Source organism: Heptranchias perlo, chromosome 19, assembly GCF_035084215.1.
Source record: "Heptranchias perlo isolate sHepPer1 chromosome 19, sHepPer1.hap1, whole genome shotgun sequence".
NCBI lineage: Eukaryota > Metazoa > Chordata > Chondrichthyes > Hexanchiformes > Hexanchidae > Heptranchias > Heptranchias perlo.
Window position 1 is genome coordinate 15,680,668 of NC_090343.1, and position 13,319 is coordinate 15,693,986.

At 40.4% G+C, this 13,319-nt stretch overlaps 1 protein-coding gene across 2 annotated transcripts in view; it reads right to left on the bottom strand.

Annotated features, from left to right (window-relative positions):
• Positions 1-13,319, bottom strand: part of LOC137335186 (proto-oncogene tyrosine-protein kinase Src-like) — a 139,423-nt gene that overhangs the window by 65,687 nt on the left and 60,417 nt on the right. The window lies entirely within an intron of this gene.

The following is a 13,319-nucleotide window of genomic DNA, read 5'->3' on the forward strand; positions in this document are numbered from 1 at the left end:
ATACTCCCACTTGAACTCATAGGTTATCAGAGGTCAAGGCTCAGTATGTAATGTAAGACACTGCCTCAGGCTGCCTGATGCTGCTTGGTTCAAGGTCAGGCTGCTTTTGGTGGAGGAAAGACAGACAATCCATACACTTGTATTGTGCTAGTCTTCAGTTTAGTCCTGCCAGCTCCAGTAGCTGCACCAAAAGATAACCTAGTCAGACTTGCTAAAGCTGGTGACTGGGTCTCATCACTTAACATGGGTCTTAACAAATTTGGCAACTTGGTGTTGCTGCCACCTGTGTGAGACAAGTGCATCAGGAGATGGCAGCACCAGCATGGAATAAAAGCACAGAGTCCTTTGCCCATACTTCTTTTGCACATGGAAACCTGAAAATACCAAAAGGGTGCACTGCAACCTATCAGAGGAAACACTTCACACTAGTATGGTAGCTTCAAATAAGAACATAAGAAATAGGAGCACGAGTAGGCCTTATGGCCCCTCGAGCCTGCTCCACCATTCAATAAGATCATGGCTGATCTTCTACCCCAACTCCACTTTCCCGCCCGATCCCCATATCCCTTGATTCCCCTAGAGTCCAGAAATCTATTGATCTCAGTCTTGAATATACTCAATAACTGAACATCTAGAGAAGAGAATTCCAAAGATTCACAACCCTCTGAGTGAAGAAATTTTTCCTCATCTCGGTCCTAAATGGCTGACTCCTTAAATGGCTACTCCTTAAATGCCCCCTTCCAAAGAGTCACGAACATAAATACTATCTTTAACTGATAGCGTAACGGGTCAAGAAGATGGCTCACCACCACCTTCTCAAGGGCAATAGGGATGGGCAATAAATGTCAGGCTTGCCAGCGACACCCACATCCCAAGAATGAATTAAGAAAAACTCGGTCTCCACCTTTAGTGTCAGCGGGCCACTATACAATGCACTGGTATACTTAAGGGAGGGGAGAAGAGGTAAGCCACAGAGAATAAATGTATGACCAAAACTGTTCTACCCTCCTGACTGAAGGAAGAGGATATATAAATAATAAATTGTATTCAAAAGTCTCACAATGTTCCCAAATGGCTCAGCTAGTAAACACAACAAGGAACTGATCCCTGATCCAAGCAGACAGCAACCTCCCAGATTCGATCCCTTGTGCTGAGTCAACTTATTTCAGTCGGGACATCAGTAACAGTTAGTGTAATTTTGGCTCATTCGGTAGCAGTCTTGACTCTGGGTCAGAAGGTTGTGCATTCAAGCTCCACTCCAGGACTTGAGCACATAATCTAAGCTGATATCTCAGTGCAGTACTGAGAGCATCACCATTCAAATAATGATATTAAACAGCCATCCCGTGTACCTGTTCCAGTGCATTAAAAAAATTCCATGGTAATAGTCAAAGAAGAGCAGGGAGTTCTCCCGGTGTCCTGGCCAAGATTCCTCCCTCAATAAACATCATTCAAAACCGATTAACTGGTCATTAACCATATTTGCCACTTGTGGCATCTACTTATGCACAAATTGGCTCCCTGGTTTGCCTACGTAAAACACTACACTTCATAACTAATTGGATGTGAAACACTTGAGTGTCCCAAGGATGTGATAGGTGATATAAAAATTAACGATCTTCAATCTTGCCGCTAAGCTAAGCAAAGGAAAATTGGCTAGGATTACTCTACCTAATCACTATCCGGTGATTGCCTTTGTGAATATCAGGAGAAAACAGGTCTCCATGCAGTTGAATAGCTCACCAACGCTCACCGTCTTGACTGACATATGAAGAATGTGCGAGGAATCAGAGAGAACTAGCACTGATAGAACTGTACCTCAGCAAGAGGCAAAACTCTTTCAGGGGAGAAGGGGACAGATATGGCTCCATGCCACCAGTTACCCTCCGGCACCTTGTCCAATTGGCCATTTGCTCACATGAGTTCAGATAGTGAGCACAGGCAGGCTATGCAACTGCAGGGGCATCACAGCTGAGCCTGATCATGCCCTCATTCAGCATCCACATATGTGCACTTCCAGTAGGGTAGCTGGACAGCAATCAGGAGGGGGAACCTTAGCTGACTTTTCCTTTCCGAATGCAAACCATTTGTAGCAGCCCTAACACAACGCTGGTCGAGATCAACCCAGCATGGAACAGGAATCAAACCTGTATGTTCCTGATCTGTATGGCTCAGCTACCCACTGCCTTAACTAGGTGAACCATTGGGAGAGCCAGCAATAAAACCACTTGATTTTTTTTTTAAAACATTGTTCAAAGCATGCATTCATTTTAAGCAGGACATATGTTGCTTAGATTCTACTTCAGTTTTTTTTTCCAAAAATAGAAAACATCAAAACAACAAAGAGAGAGATTAAGGAGAATTGTTTTTCATGCAAAGAGTTCTTGGGACATGGAATTCCCTACCAGAAACAATGCTGGAAGCACAGTTCTTAATAGATTTTAAAAGGGAAGTTAATAAATACCTGAAAAAGAAACATCTAAACGCATTTAGGGAAAGAACGGGGAAATGGGACTAAGTAGATTGCTGTTTTAGACATGTGGCACAGGCACAATGGGCCAAATGGACTCCTGTTGTGCTGTAAAATGCTATGATTCCACATCAGCATAATTAAAAAGCAAGATAGTTGCAATGGTCAAATCACAGCCACTTAATTTCTGTTATTTTAATCTCTCCCACAATCCATTCTGTTTACAACACTGAGGCCTTCATTTTACATATTGTAATTTCTGCTTTTTCCTGTATCACTCATAACTCCTTTGTCAAGGTGGTGGGCAGGTACTCAGCATTGACTGGGTGCAGCTGTCAACTTGCCAGTGAATTCTGTTTCTAGACTCAGCACGTCTACTAAAAGGCCAGCAAGATTTATCATTTGCTCTCATTGTTTTAATAGTGTCCTGTGTCACACAGGGAAAAGACAGATGACAGTTTTGTACCATTGGTATTTTACTGTTTGCAGAAGGAGAGCTAGACAAGAAGTGAGGATAGAGAAACAGTGGCAGAGACGAACTAATAAAACAGACCAGCCCATCCAGGAGAGAAGCAGAACACATCTGCAGACAATGAGTAATCACTCATCAACATTAGGAATTAGGCCTGGCGCAACTGGAAAAATAGCTGCAGCACTTTATGCCAGAATTTGCAAGGAATAACTGCCATAAGAATAAAACTAATTCCGTATATGGAAGGATTACAAAAATGTGACTGTCAAAATCAACACTTTGTATTTGTCCATGATATGTTACATTTTATAACTGTAATAACTTTTAAATAACAAACCTTTAATGATTTATCAAGTTTGGCACTTTTGGCAAAAACATGCACATTTAAATGTCAATCCTTTAAAATGTGTTGCCAGGGGCTGACCTATTTAATGCTACTAATGCACATTGTTAAGAGTCAAGCTGGATATACCATGGGCTCTTCTGTTCACACCGAACAGAGGTGAAAACCTTTGGAGTCCCATCAAAAGAGACCATCATCATCGTGAAGATGCAAAACCCGACACATGGCCAGCTTTACACTTTGCTGCTTAGCGAACTGACAGCTTTTCACCTCATTTCACATATCAAAGTCAGTGTTGTGATTCTTTTCCCTTCAGGAACTGTTCAATAAAATCTTTCATTTTACTGCCTTTTTTATCCATTACAATTCAAAGGTGCTAGATTTTATTAAAGAATGAATGGTTATTAATGCTGATGGACAAGATGGCCACAGATGACTCTCCTTTCATCAATTTGTTATTGAATTTTACTGCAAAACAGGTAGGTTCTAAAATTGGAACAGGTTGTCACAAAACGCCCCCTCAAAACATCCCAGCATGTGGGCTTTGAAAATAAAGATTGAGCATACAACAAAAGTTTTTTTCATCTTTCACCCAGTGACGGTATCATGCACTCTCAGTTCAGATCTGGCACTGAATCCAATAACGTGTAGGACTTCCTATGCATTAACCAACACAGCACCTTAACCCCACCCACTACTTTACCGAAATGACCTTTCCATTTCCCCCCACTCAGTTTTTGTACCTGGCAAATTGGTGGATGTGATGCAGACGTTTCAGAATGAGGCCAAATTCATTCTACGCATGAGGCCTAAAATCCCAACTTCGTAACAACACCTTGCAACAAACTTTATGATACAGACTGCACTTTCTACAAAAGTAAACCTAGATTAGAAGAGTACACAGTAATACAAAAATGATGGGGATTCCTGCCCTATCCAGGGATTTGAAACTATTGGAAGAATTGCATGGTTAGGATGTTTAAAGTGTCAGCTTTGGCTCAGTGCCTCGGAGTTAGAAGGATGTGGGTTCAAGCCCCACTCCAGAGACTTGAGCACATAACCTAGACCAACACTTCAATGTAATACTGAAGGAGTGCTGTACTGTCAGAAGTGCAGTCTTTCAGATGAGATGTTAAAGTAAGGCCCTGTTTACTTGTTCAGGTGGATGTAAAAGATCCCATGGCACTAAACAAAAAGCAGAAGATTTCTCCTGGCCAATATTTAACCCTGGACCAACACCACCAAATGAAAAGCACAGGTTTTAACTGGACATCCATCTCATTGCTGTTTGTGGGATCTTGCTGTGCACAAGTTGGCTTCAGTGTTCACCTACATCACATTAGTGACTGCACTGCAAAGTATTTAATTTTCTATGAGGTGCTTTGGGACATCTTGAGGTTGTGAAAGGCACTTTATAAATGCAAGTTTTTCATTCTTTAATTGCCAAGGCTCAAATGGAACAATTAACAGAATGACATTTAAAATGGTGAGAATGAGGGTGGGACACAGACTTGAAAAATCTATCATAGTTGAAAGTTATTTATTTATTTTTAAAGACACGCTAGCTTTTTTAATAAGAAGCTAGCGTGTCTACCAACCTATACTGACATGAATTAATAAAGCCATGCCATTTAATTGAAAGCATTGTCTACAATATTCCTTCATTCAACAAAACTAAAATCATGAACATAATAAAAGTAGCAAACAGTCAAGAGCTCAAGATATTTGTGTAGCAAAAGGACCAACTTTGGGGGATTGAGAATAGGACTGAGAGATGGAAGGCTACACATCCAGTATGTCAAATCTCGGGAATGAAAGATTTCCAAGGAAAGGACACAGTCTACAATTACCTGTACTGCATCGCCCATTTCTGATTTTAGTAAACATGGTTGCCAAGTTAAAAGTCAGCTAGAAAGCAGTTTCTCCAAGTCCATGACAACTGTTGGTAAGTAACCATTACAGGATTCATCCCTGTTAAGGACCTGGAAAGTGTTGTATGGTTCTACAAGGATTATATTTTTCAAACAACAGATTCAGTAGCACCAGTACTACAGCACAGCGGTAGACACTTCAAGCCTCCAATAGCTGACAGCATTTGGCAGTTCTCAGTTGAGCCGCTGTTTGAAAGAACAAGCCCTAATTGTGGTGCTCTGACTAACCTCTTTGTTAGTTAGCTTTTACAGACACTTGATATGGCTAACAGTGCACCCCTTGTTGTGAATACAACTATACTAACAATCCTACACAGCATTTCCTTATTGTTTTAAATCAATTAACCACAGAAAACGGAACAAAAAAGCAAATCTGAAGTAGATACTTTTAAAGGAACTCTAGGATGTGATAATAAACCTTCATTTCCTTCATGTAAAGTGTGGTTACTTCACTTTTATAATGCAAATTCTTGCATGATAGGATCACTCTCTTTGGCAAATAGTTAACTTCCTCCTTGACAGTAAAGGCCTGTCAATAATAGTTAAGGACCCAATTAGTTACCGCAGTCCTGCTTCAAGAACTGCCAGCAATGAGACAAAAGGGATCTTTTTGGTATGTACATAATTCAAAGATGTCCTCTACCCATAAATTACGTGCAACTGCAGCAGGTCAAGCAATTTTCTTGCCATAACTTACTGTGGGGGACAATCTTGAATTCTACAACTGTAAAAATTTCTACTGTGAATGTCAAGCTACCTTGGTTGACTGTTGAGCATCATGAAAGCAGTCAAATCCCAGACTGCTGTGCAACACAAGTTACGTTTAATCTTACATTACAGCTGCCCATCAACCTACAATGTCTTTCCAGACAAATTGTAAACAATTTTACAACACCAAGTTATAGTCCAGCAATTTTATTTTAAATTCACAAGCTTTCGGAGGCTTCCTCCTTCGTCAGGTGAACGATGTGAAAAGGAGGTCTTGCAAGCCAGAGACTTGAAACCTCAGAAGTAAACAAATCAAGCAAACTCACTCAGCCATTACATGCAAGGAGATGGGAGTAGATAACACAGAGTAGTAAAGATGAAGAGATATTTATGATTTACACTTACAGATAGACAACTGCAAAATGAAACAAACATGGGGTACATATCTTGCCAAAGTCTGCAATTTTCAGCTTTTTCCAGTGGTAGTGTGATTGAGTGTCTGGAGTCCATACACACAGCTACTGAAATGAGCATAAGAAAATAATGAAAGTGGATGATAATAGCCAACTCAGATATACAAAATGTGCAGTATGGATTATTTCTCTGTGTGTGTCATTAGGTGTAATGACTGCAATACTTCACTGGTTCTTCACTGCATAGCAGTTTGTTAGACAGGAGTTCACCTCAGTTTGCATGGTCAGCTAAACACTCCTAATGGGTGGTTTTCTTCTACCCAGCAGTAGTTAAATTAGAAGGGATGGAGCCGATCAATTCATTCTACATGCAAACCAATCTGGATTGATGAAAACAGCCTTGGAAGGGACTTATGAGTTATTCATCAAGCATTATGGAAGGCCTCATGAAAGCTCTTCAGAGAAACATAAAAGGCTATCCCAGGCTTCAGTGGTTTCTTTCTTCAACAGAGCACAAAAGGTATTTAGCAAAGTGAAGTGCTCCCAGGGGAGGTGCAATTGTGAAACTATTAGATGGAACAAAATTAATCTCAAGTTTCCAACTAGCCAATATTAAAACAAAGTTATGAGGCAGTCCCACATCTGCTGGAATGTTGGCAGGTTTGTTGTGCTGATCAGCAGTCTCAAACACAGTAAATGCAAAATGGGAAGGTCATACAGGTCTTTAACCTTTGCAATCTTGAGTTTCCTTAACAACTTCCAGAACATGCACACAGATGTTATGATCTTTCCTTCCATGTACATTTTCTTCTTCCCTGAGACACTGAATGTTGTAGAATAGAATGACAGAAAGGCAAGGAATCAGAGTTTTTTTTATTAAACTGCCACCAAGTTCAAAAATCCAACCATCAGTTCCATCTATATTGGTAACTGTAGATCAGAGCAGACTTGAAAATATCCCAAAACCTGGCCTCCACCATCCAAGTGATATTGCAAACCTAAGAACTATGAAGTCTGGTTAGTCCCCCCTTCAAGTAATACTATCCCTTAGACAGGTATAATAAATGGAGCCAGCAAATATAAATACCTATTGAGATTGCTGATGAGCTAACAAACCAACCACCATCATAATCAGAACCACAACAACTTGCACTTGTATAGTGCATCGAACATAGAATGCCATGACTTGATGTTAGTCAAGCAGTCTAATAGCACAGAGGCACCCATAGAGTCGAGACAGTAGAGCTGGATGTCACCAGAATACATCTGGAAGCTGATCTTGTGCTTGTGATGATGTCATTGAAGACAGCCTCATTTGGCAACCCAAGCTTAAGTAGTATGAAAAATGGCCATGTTCCTAATAGCTATCCAGTGACTTTCTAAAACAGTGCTGGTGTACAGATGTTGGGTTGAGAATGAGATTGGGCTTGGCCATAATGATTCCCGTAGCCAAATATTGTTTTCCTTGTCCAGGTTTGCACATGAGAAATGATCACTAGGATGAGGTACCAAATGGCCACTGGTATCTATGAAGTTATAGCTCAGCAGAAGGTGCTTTCTTCTAGGAGAGGATTGAGTAAAAAGATCTGGGCTGTGGATAAGGATTCTTCACAAGCGAAGTCTACATTAAAGATCCACCGATGCAGGAACAGATAAAATGGACACATAATCACAGCACTTCTCCAAGATAATAATCACCACTTGCACAAACCAAAACCAGAGGGACACAGAACATTTCTGAATAAATCCAAGTCAGCCCATCTGAATAGAGATGAATTAAAGATCCAAACTTGAAATGACGAAGATGTATCACGTGAGTAGTCTACCACTGGAACTTATGTCACCATCAACCTCAGAGCTGCCCAATTAGTACATCAGTGCATAATGGCAAGGAAATGAAACTTTTTTTTTAAATGATTGCCAAGGTGCTTTCACTGCCTGGACTGGGAGGGGGAATTACCACTTGCATGGGAATAGGATGAATATATTCTGTTTAAGACAGCAGCTTGCAGGCAACTTTTGTGTAGTGTAATAGTGCTTCACACAAGATTAAAATTAAAGGAAGATAAAGGGCGTGATACAGAAAGCAAATATACAACAATAAAAATGAGACCTGCCTTAGTTTAGCTATTCCAAAAAAAAATGGAATACTATTTGCCCTGGTGTTAAGCCCACCATCTTGGTCCTGAACCAAATCAGGGAGCCACAGAAGTGGATTTCTTCCCACTAGTATATTGTACAAATACATAGGAACAGGCCATTAAGCTCATGACCACAGCTGTCTTTGCTCTTGACCCTGCACAAGAATGGAGTTAGGCATTTGAGTGACCAGTACCCTCAAACTTACTTTTGAATTGAAAAGTTAGAACATTTTATAACTTTCTACATCTACACAGGATTGAAAGAGTGCAAATATGATTTAAATGTTTGGATAAAAAAAAATTTTAAGCCCAATATTATGCAGGATGGTTCCTTTAATAAAAAGTACATTTTAGGTTAAATTCACTGATCTTGTACTCCCCGCAAGGAGCTGCATTCACAGGTAGCACAGGTTAAAGAAGCAGCATTACAATTTTGTAGCCTTATGTCTGATCCATGCTCACTTTGAAAACAGATCCCTGCTGGGATTATTGAATTTACTCTTCTGCATTTAAAGCATTTCAAACAACTGCTGTAAACTGCATGTACTCTGCCCTTTCTTAATGCTAAACCGATTCTACTGACTATTATCTCTGAGGCCAGACACATCAACCCCATGCTCAAAACAGTTTTCATTTATAGTCATGCACAAATCCTCAACCCCATCATTATATTCTAAAATGACTAAATGTTACATCAATAGGCTTGTTTTACCATAACATATTTAGACTTATGACATGCACTAATTTTTTTGAAAAAAAATTACTGTGCACAACAAATGGCTCACTTGGTAAATGCACCAATCAGTATGAAACAGAACTGTATTGATCAGGAATGTCTCAAGTTTAATGGTGAAAGGGGTCCTACAATGGGTCTCAGTTCCCCTGGATTAGGAAGCAGGGGAAAAAATAGCCAGACTTCCCACTCTTGATGGAAATGTGCATGTATAGATGTCAGCAAGGATAGAATCAGACTTTGTTATGATCCCCTTCCCCTTCCCCTTCCCCTTCCCCTCTCCACAGTAGTTAAATAGCCATGTCAACACACACCATCTAAGCTGACACAGGAAATATAGTCCCTTGGGTGAAGCTGATATTTGTAACCTGTACCTGGCAATGATTTTGTAGTGTCAGGAAAAGAGAGGGGAAAAATGAATGTGCTATTTATTACTTTTAAAAAGTCTGCAATGTTTGCATCAGTTGCCAATTAAAACCATTCGAAGCTCCATTAACCCTTTTCTAAATGATCCACTTGTCATTTTACATACAAGGTCAATTTAATTCATATTAAAACAATGGTTTCTGTGTACATAATCTGATTTTTGAAATACAGTCCCATCAGTAAAAGGTCACTGCAATAAAATTCTAACAAAATCAAAATAAATGAAATGAACAGCAAACAATATTTTTGATCGATTGAGATCCTGTTAAATGGTAGTCATCCTGTTAAAGGCAATGAAAGGCCAGGAAAATGGACAGTGCACCTTTACAACCGCATTGCTCAGTTGCCAGCAAATCTGTCAGGCGACTGTAGTGGTTTCTCCAGGCAGCTAGATTACTATTCAATGCCAACGAAGACTATGATGTCTAGCAAGTTCTTTATGTATATCGGAGAGCTGCAATAAATAGTAAAGTGAAAAAGCTCCAGATTCTTTCCGTAAACCCCAAAACCAGCTGTCCAAACATAATGTCCTAACTGACCCATTGAAAGCTTATATTTGGTATGGGGTGGGGGGGGGGGGGAGCTATAGCCATTAAAGAGTTCAAATGGAAATGCAAACTTTTTGCTTGGTTGCTTTATTCTGAAAAAGTTAATTGGCCAAGTAATTAAACAGCACATTAAGCACTCTAGAAGACTTGGATGTGCTTTTATCCAGATGTCTAAAGTGCAATTTTTCTGAATGCCATAATAAACAAAAGCCTCATTTACACTGAATCAAGATCATGGCCCAGTCAAATTTACTTAATTTATTTCTTCTCTCACAAAGCAACTTCATTCGGTTGGATCATAATACTTCCTGCACCTATAGAATAAGCATTTCAGTCATTGTACACACATCACGGTCAACTGAAACAACTTGCATTTATATAGGAACATAGGAACAGGAGTAGGCCATTCAGCCCCTCGTGCCTGCTCTGCCATTTGATAAGATCATGGCTGATCTGTGATCTAACTCCATATACCTGCCTTTGGCCCATATCCCTTAATACCTTTGGTTGCCAAAAAGCTATCTATCTCAGATTTAAATTTAGCAATTGAGCTAGTATCAATTGCCGTTTGCAGAAGAGAGTTCCAAACTTCTACCATCCTTTGTGTGTAGAAATGTTTTCTAATCTCACTCCTTAAAGGTCTGGCTCTAATTTTTAGACTGTGCCCCCTACTCCTAAAATCCCCAATCAGCAGAAATAGTTTCTCTCTATCCACCCTATCTGTTCCCCTTAATATCTTATAAACTTCGATCAGATCACCCCTTAACCTTCGAAACTCTAGAGAATACAACCCCAATTTATGTAATCTCTCCTCATAACTTAACCCTTGAAGTCCGGGTATCATTCTAGTAAACCTACGCTGCACTCCCTCCAAGGCCAATATGTCCTTCCGAAGGTGCGGTGCCCAGGTGCGGTCTAACCAGGGTTTTGTATAGCTGCAGCATAACGTCTGCCCCTTTATACTCTAGTCCTCTAGATATAAAGGCCAGCATTCGATTAGCCTTATTGATTATTTTCTGCACCTGTTCATGACATTTCAATGATCTATGTACCTGAACCCCCTAAGTCCCTTTGGACATCCACTGTTTTTAACTTTTTACCATTTAGAAAGTACCCTGTTCTATCCTTTTTTGATCCAAAGTCGATGACCTCACATTTGTCTACATTGAATTCCATTTGCCACAGTTTTGCCCATTCACCTAATCTATCAATATCGCTTTGTAATTTTATGTTTTTATCTACACTGCTTACAATGCCACCAATCTTTGTGTCATCGGCAAACTTAGATATGAGACTTTCTATGCCTTCATCTAAGACGTTAATAAATATTTTGAATAATTGAGGCACTTTAAATATTAAAAAATGTCCCACAATGCTTAGATAGATAGAGGAATGGACATCAAGTCATGGAAGGAGAGGTTAGGAGAGGTGAACTAAAACATGGTCAAAGAGTTGGGTTTTGAGAAGTTTTTTTTAAGGTGGAGAGAGAAATAAAAAGGTGCAGGATTTAGGGAGGGAGGTTTAAAGAGTACAGCCTAGGTGCCTTAAAAATTTGCCATCAGAGGTCTGGCAAAGGTTAGGGGAAATGCACAAAAGACCAGAATTGGAGGACCTAAAGGTGCGGGAAGCGATACAAGACTGGAGGAGGATGCAGAGATAAGATGGGGCAAGTTCATTGAGGAATCTGAAGATGAGAATGAAGATAAGAATGAGCATTTTAAATTTAATGCATTGGGGGGAGAGGAAACCAAGGTAGGTTAGTAAGGTCGGAGGTAATTGGCAAGTGTGACTTAATGTGGGACACATAAGAACATAAGAAATAGGAGCAGGAGTAGGCCAATCGGCCCCTCGAGCCTGCTCCGCCATTCAATAAGATCATGGCTGATCTGATCCTAACCTCAAATCTAAATTCATGTCCAATTTCCTGCCCACTCCCCGTAACCCCTAATTCCCTTTACTTCTAGGAAACAGTCTATTTCTGTTTTAAATTTATTCAATGATGTAGCTTCCACAGCTTCCTGGGGCAGCAAATTCCACAGACCTACTACCCTCAGTGAAGAAGTTTCTCCTCATCTCAGTTTTGAAAGAGCAGCCCCTTATTCTAAGATTATGCTCGCTAGTTCTAGTTTCACCCATCCTTGGGAACATCCTTACCGCATCCACCCGATCAAGCCCCTTCACAATCTTATATGTTTCAATAAGATCGCCTCTCATTCTTCTGAACTCCAATAAGTAGAGTCCCAATCTACTCAGCCTCTCCTCATATGTCCGCCCCCTCATCCCCCCGCCCCCTCATCCCCGGGATGAGATGCTGAGTTTTGGACACCTTAGAGTCTATGGTGTGTGGAGGATGAGACGATAGCAAAGGGGGCAATGGAATAATAAAGTGTAGAGATGAGAAATGCATTGATAAGGGTTTCAGAATAAGAGGGGCTGAGAAAAGGATGGAGGTGGGTGATATCGCAAAGATGAAAGTAAACAATCTTAGTGACGGATAGGATATGGGTTTGAGGCTGAACTCTGCTTCAAACAGGACACCTAGGTTTCATACGGTCTAGTTCAGCCTGAATGAATGGTTAGGAATGGGGATGGAGTCATGAGCAAGGAAGTGGACTTCATAGTAATTCATCTGACTTCATGTCAGGCCATAGAAATGTTCATAGGATTGAAAGGAATGGTTCCAGGGGCAGAATTTAGGGTCACCAGCAGCAGATGAGGTCACATGATGTCACTGAGGGGCAACACACAGATGAGAAAGAGTATAGCACAGGGGTGTGAAGACAAGCTATTGCTGGAGATTCATTGGCTGTGTTTGGATAGGTGGGGAGGAGGAAGCATGCAAGGACAGCCCCACAACGCTGCCTAATGGGAGAGAAATGATGGAGGAGGATGTTGTGGTTAACTGTATCGGAGGCTGTGGAGGGCTCCAATGGGACAAAAAGAGGGATAACGCACTGGGTCCACAGTGACAAAGAATACCATTTGTGATTTTGACCAGAGCTGTCAAAATGCTGAGAGAAGGGATTTTCAAAACCCTTGAAAATTTTTGCCAACAGATTTTATGTAATAAAGTCACTTTTATAGAACGAGCTACATATGTTTTAATATAGTCTTCTTTTGGCCGTGTTTAAAAT